This window comes from Lipotes vexillifer, unplaced genomic scaffold (assembly GCF_000442215.2).
Source record: "Lipotes vexillifer unplaced genomic scaffold, Lipotes_vexillifer_v1.1 scaffold830, whole genome shotgun sequence".
NCBI classification, from domain to species: Eukaryota; Metazoa; Chordata; class Mammalia; order Artiodactyla; family Lipotidae; genus Lipotes; species Lipotes vexillifer.
In genome coordinates, this window is record NW_006786980.1 from 550,121 (window position 1) to 556,120 (window position 6,000).

Genomic DNA, 6,000 nt, shown 5'->3' on the forward strand with positions numbered 1-6,000 from the left:
AAGTGGGGCCTTGGGCAGCATCCTGGCACGGGGAGGGGACCACCCAGCAGATGCTCTTGCCACCTTGTAAAATGCTCAGGACTGGGAAGCATGGCAGCCACGGAGCCCCCTCCAGGTAGCTGACGGCTGCAGGGACCAGGGACCGGGGGACGTCTGAACGGCAAGCCCAGAAGCATTTTCTCCTTGGTGCTCCCACCTCTTCATCCGCTGCTCTGCCTCTCCCAGAAGACACATAGGCTCTCAAAGGAAGCCGACATAGTCTTTCAACCAATTCTCACCAAGTAATTACAGTTCCTTACAACTGTACTAATTGGGGACCGTCTTGACAGCCTGGTGATGGAGAAACCTGGCGACACGAGGTGGTTCCGGGCACCACCCCCGCTCCCGGAGGGGTGCTGTCCTGGGAACCTTCTAATGTGATTTCCACATCAGGCCCCACCGAAGACGTTGGAATCGCTACTGGAAATTTGGTACACGGGAGACAAATCAGAAAAGGAGCTGGTCCAGCACAAGGCTGCACGTTCGGGGTTCCAGCCCTAGTTGAAAGCATCGCTTCTTTCACAACTGACCACCAGCCCACGCATGACGTGTGTGGGCTTTTAGGGGAAGAGCACCATTATTCTGAGATTTGAGGGGTGCTGTGACACTAGTCATGAAAGGACACAGTTATTCCTGCATTCAGCAAATGGTTCTTGAACACGCCCTCTGTGTGAGCACAGTGGGAGCTAGAATACAGTGGTGAGCCCGGCAGTTCCCAACCCCACCCATCTAGTGTTGGGTCTGGAATTCTTGCCCCGATGTCTCACAAGCTCTTTCCTACTCAGGACGCCACATTTGCAGCAGAAGCATAGATGTAGCTAGAAGTTTGGAGACACAGCTTTCCTATTCTCTCTTCTTAAGCAGGTAGTATAAGTGATATAATTGTTCTCCTTGGAAGACCAGGTCTTATGAATAAAAATTCGCTCTTTGCCTCATACAAGAACCAAATCCCAGCAGCCCAAACTCAGATTTCATTATGTTTTTGTAAATTCATTGTTTGAAGATAATTGCTGCCCTTTCTGCTGACCCTGGGTCAGGGGGGTTACCAGATGTTGTACGCACAGAAACGTTTAAATTCCAGGTAGGGATTATCACATCCTGTCACCTTCTCAGGGAGGCCTTGCCTGATCGCCCTCTTTAACTGTAATCAGCTTCATCTCTCTCTAGCACGTTGCGCCCTGGGACACCTTTCACGGGGGGCGTCCCTCCCCTCCCGAGGCAGAAGTTCCATCAAGGTGCAGCTCCATCCTTCTGCCTCCCAGCCCCTGGACCGGCATCCGTACCCCAGGGACCCCGTGGTGATCGCCGCTGGGCAGAAGGCTTGCCCAGCAGCACATGGCGAGCTCTCAACTTCATGCACAGAGCTTCTCCTCGGGGATTCCTGCAGGAGGACACCCTCAGCCTGTGACCCACAGGAGGAGAGACAGCCACTCTCTAACTCTGCTGAAGGGTCAGGGCGCCTCGGAGGGGCTGCGGGCAGACACTGGGGTGGGGGGGAGCGGGGGGTGCGGCAGATCAGAAACCGCGTGATCAAAGAGTGAAGGGGGCTATTATTATTATATAACTTGGCTACTATTCCTTTCCGTGGAATCCGCCACAAACAGTCTGCTTTCACCTTCTGCCCCAGAGCCCGGATGGGAATGTCATCAGGTGACACAAGTAGGAGATGCGAGAGATCTTTTGGTTTTTAAATACCATTTTCTATGTGTGAAACATTCTTTTTGTCTCCGCTAGGTGACCCCCTGGACATTATCATGGCCCATTTTGGTCTCAGAAAACCTGGGTAGACAGTCATACTTCCTTTCCTTCTTTTTCTCTCCTTCTCTTTCTCTCTGCATTCCAGAAAAGAGTGGTTGCTAGCTGAAGACTCGGGCTGTGTAGTGCGCACCACACTGTGAGCTGCACACACTTGTGTTTGTCAATCGGACACCCTTTCCATCTTATTTTACACTGGGATCCACTCAGAACGCAGTCCCCTGCCCTTCCGCTCGGATTGCTCTTGTCCATTCTCAAGGTTGCAACCTGGTTAAGACAGTAACTGTCTCTTACGTGGCTGGTTAAAGTTCTCTAGCCATTCTTTCTTGCCCCAGAATCTACCCCAGCCAGCCAGCCCTACAGAAAAAAAAAAAAAAGAGCTTGCTTTCCTGGCTGGGAAGCCCACGGATGCTAACCGTATCAGTTCTAACCGTGTCAAGCCTAACCTGCTGAGTTTTAAGTCAAGGCTCGTTTTGACTTTGCCCCCATTTCCCTGTGACGGTCAGCATCAGCTACGCCCTGCACGTCTGCAAAGCGACGGTCCTTACCCGCTCTTCTCGAGCAGGAACCTGTCTCCCTCGCCCCTCCCCCGCCCATGCCGCTCCTCCAGGTTGAACACGCCCTTTCGGGAGACCTCTCCTCTGCTCAGAGCACCCTGGGGCTTAGCTGCCCTCTGCAGATCCCCCGGGCACCCCGCGGGCTCTCCTCCCAGCATCTCATTCCTGGAAGCCCAGGGCTCAGCCCCGTTTAGAAGAGCTGCGGCCCGGCCTGCCCGGCGTCACCTGTCCCGTGCACTTGAACGTGCTGCCCTGTTCATCAGGGGTTAGGCCATCCTCCAGCCCGCCCCTCAGGACTGTACGGATGAGTATCTGTTTCCTCTGGAACTTTCCGACACGACCAAGTGCAGTGCTTTCCACAGAGTGGCCCATCAATTGTTATTGACTCACCCACTGGTAGTGCTCGTGGCTCTGTTTAACGCCTTGATTCGATTCTTTTTGCAGTCGTCGGGAGACTTCTCTACTGCCGGGAGTTCATTGGTGGGGACATGGTTCACCCATTTGTTCACGCGCTCATTCACTCACGCATCGTCAGTGAACGCCGTTACCGTGGCAGGCAGCTCCCTGGGTCCTGGACACACGGGATCCAAAGGCATAGGCATCGCCTTCAGAGAGCTCACCGCGGAGTGATGGTCCCGGGCCGGGAGGCTACACAAACCGCCACAGTTCAGGCGACGGGCACTCTGTTAGAGGCGAGTACGAAGGAAAGAAAGAAAGGCGAGAAGGTGGACTTCATGACATGCTCCAGTTTTCTTAAAGGGAGCTGCTGGAAGAAGGAGGTGAGGAAGCGTGTTGAAGGCAGAAGGAGACACCATGATCCAGCGGGAGAGAGGAGAAGCGTGCCTGGGCCTTTCCTGCTTGCCTGGGAGGCCGGTGGAGGGCAGTGCCTCCTGCTTCTGCAGAGCCCCACGCGGAGAAGCAGCAGCCCATGTGTCAGGAAAGCGTTCAGCCAACCTGGGCAGTAACCAAACGGATTCCCTTCCAGGAAGCTACTCTCCTATCCCTCAGCGAAGCACAGGCCAGAATCACACGCGTAATTTCATGGATATTCTCTGCAGGTTCTTTCCTAGCACATCGGACCTACACCTCTTATAAGAAACCTATCAGCCTCATAGGCCAGGAGCCCTCTACTAACCTGGGCTTTGTAGGACACAGAAGGATTTAAATTTCTTTATACCCCTTCTCTGACATGGTCTATAGATGTTAGAAGGTGATTGATAAGTATATCAATTGATTTTATACAACATTTCAAAAGCAAGAGAATATCCAGCAAACAAGTTAAAAAGGCAGGGGGACTTTTGAGATTAAATCATACTGAAATGACAATGACAACTAACAACTAAATGCAATTGATTGTATCCTTGATCAAAAAAAAAATCTAAAGGACAATTTTGGGACAATTAGAGAAATCTGAACATGGATAGTATATGAGAAGGTAAATTTCTTGAATGCCATACTGGTATATGGTTGTAGAAGGGAGTCCTTTTTCTTCGGAGACACTTGCTGAAATATTTGGTGGTAAAGTGTTACAACATCTGCAACCTACTTTCTAAAGCTAGAGCAAAAAATGTATGTATATAGAGGTAAGAAAGGGAGCAAAATATTAAAAAACTGTTGAAACTGGATGAAGGATGTGTTCACTGCACTATTTTTTTTTCTGATTTTCTTTAGCTTTCATTTTTTTTCCCAAAAAAGTTAGAAAAGTAATACTTTTCAAAATGATGTTACCGTGAAAATAATTCCTCTAAGCCCCCAATTTGTGGATCTTGCTTCTTCTCTGTTTGTTCTTCTGCTACTCGGTCTTGCTGATTTCTCCCCCTGCTATACTTTTATTGCCTAGTAAATCTTGTTCCCATCGATGGTTATCTCCCATCTAGACGCTGAGACATTCATGGATCACATCACATGCCAGTTTCCTCACACATGTGGCCCTAAACCTCCTGCTGGAGTGTAACGCAGTGCCAGGCACACAGTGGGCGTCCATGGACTTCCTCACCATCTCCTGGCATCGTCCTTCCTGACCTAAAAGCTGTACCTTGGCCCTTTCCTCACTTGGAATTCTTTCTTCTTACCAACTTTCTTCAGTCGGTGAAAAGCTGCTATTAATTCATTCTCACATTAAGCAGGAGAAAGAATGCCAAATCCCCAACATCCTTATGGCTTATCACATGTCCTTTTGGCAAAGGTAATCTAGTCTGTGTCATTGTATTTATTGCCCCCAAATCAGAACCAGTTGCCAAAGTAATGAAGGTCTATTGGTTTGTGTTGGCTTAATCCACGTCAGGGGGGCTTTAGGGGCATATAAGGATAATTTGACCAGCAAAAGGAAAGCCATAAAAATGATCAAAAACGCTAACAGATATGCTGAGAACACCAAGCTTGTTTTACTGAGGATTTATGGCCAACTTATCAGAAAATTATTTGGTCCAAGTCTACATTCAAATAGGTCCCTCAGTAATTCAGCAAAGATTCCAGCCTCTGAAAAAAACAGCCTCTATAATGAGCTACTCCAGTAACCCTTAACTTGCAGCACATGTAGTTTAATTTTCAACAGTTGTGAGACTGCAGTGAATCCAGCTTTTGAATAACTAGTTCCACTGATACCTCAGACCTGCATTAAATTAGCAGAGCACGAAGATCAACAGCATCCTCTCTCCTGACATACCTGCGTCCGTGTTTATTAACCAAATCGAGCTTAAATGTCTGACCTCCCCCACATGGCAGCCGTGCCAGCGCCTGCTGGGTCCCGGCAGAAGTGAGTGCCAAGTCACCAGGCTCTGCCGCATGATGTCAGCTGTGCCCCAGGCCCAGCTCTGGAGGTTGTATTTTATTGACCAGACTCAAATTGGTTTCCCCTCGTGCAGGTGATAAAGTGTGGCATCAAGTCACCCATGTGAAATATATTACCTTAACTTTGACAGCCTGTCATTGAAGTCGTTGTTTATATAATCTATTGTGCCATTTACTCTATTCTTATTTTACAAAGCAACCATAGAAATAAAAACCCTTGCTTCCAGTGTTTCATGGATGAATGTCTATACCCTGTACCTTCTCTTAAAAAATCTCAGAAGTAGCTATTTCTATTGTCATTGTCGGTTTACATCAAATTATCCGATTTTCAGTTTCAAAGTCTGCCTCCTGGAAGATGAAAGATACATGGCGTGCTTTAACGGGAATCCTTTCACAGTGCAGCTCTCTCCCTTCCACATCATTTGAGACTTGCTACGTCTAAACAGGGAAGGAGCCTGCCATGCTGAGGTTGGTCAGATCCAAAGTGAACAATCCTAAATCTATGAGCTTGTCACCACTTAGAACACCAGGGTATCTTACCACCAGCAAAGATAGAAACCTTCATATTGGGAAGATTGATTAAAGTAGTATTTAGTTTTAGAACTAAGGAGTTCTTTCAGAAGTCAGGCTTTCAAATTCCAAATAAGCCATTTGGTAAAACTCTATGGCAGGATTAAAACAAAACAAAACACGAACACAAAAACCTTATGTCTGATTTTGGTAATAGTCCACCTAAATGTCCCAAAATGCAACTGGAGGTAAAGATCTATTTGCACTGGTATTGAGGATGTACAGCCTTCCTTCTTGGGGGGACAAAAATAAAGTCTAACAGCATTTAACTCAGTCTAAAACTCCTGCT

At 48.1% G+C, this 6,000-nt stretch overlaps 1 protein-coding gene across 2 annotated transcripts in view; it reads right to left on the reverse strand.

The window, feature by feature from the left end:
- CRB1 (crumbs cell polarity complex component 1) overlaps window positions 1–6,000 on the reverse strand; it is a 147,034-nt gene that overhangs the window by 5,486 nt on the left and 135,548 nt on the right. The window lies entirely within an intron of this gene.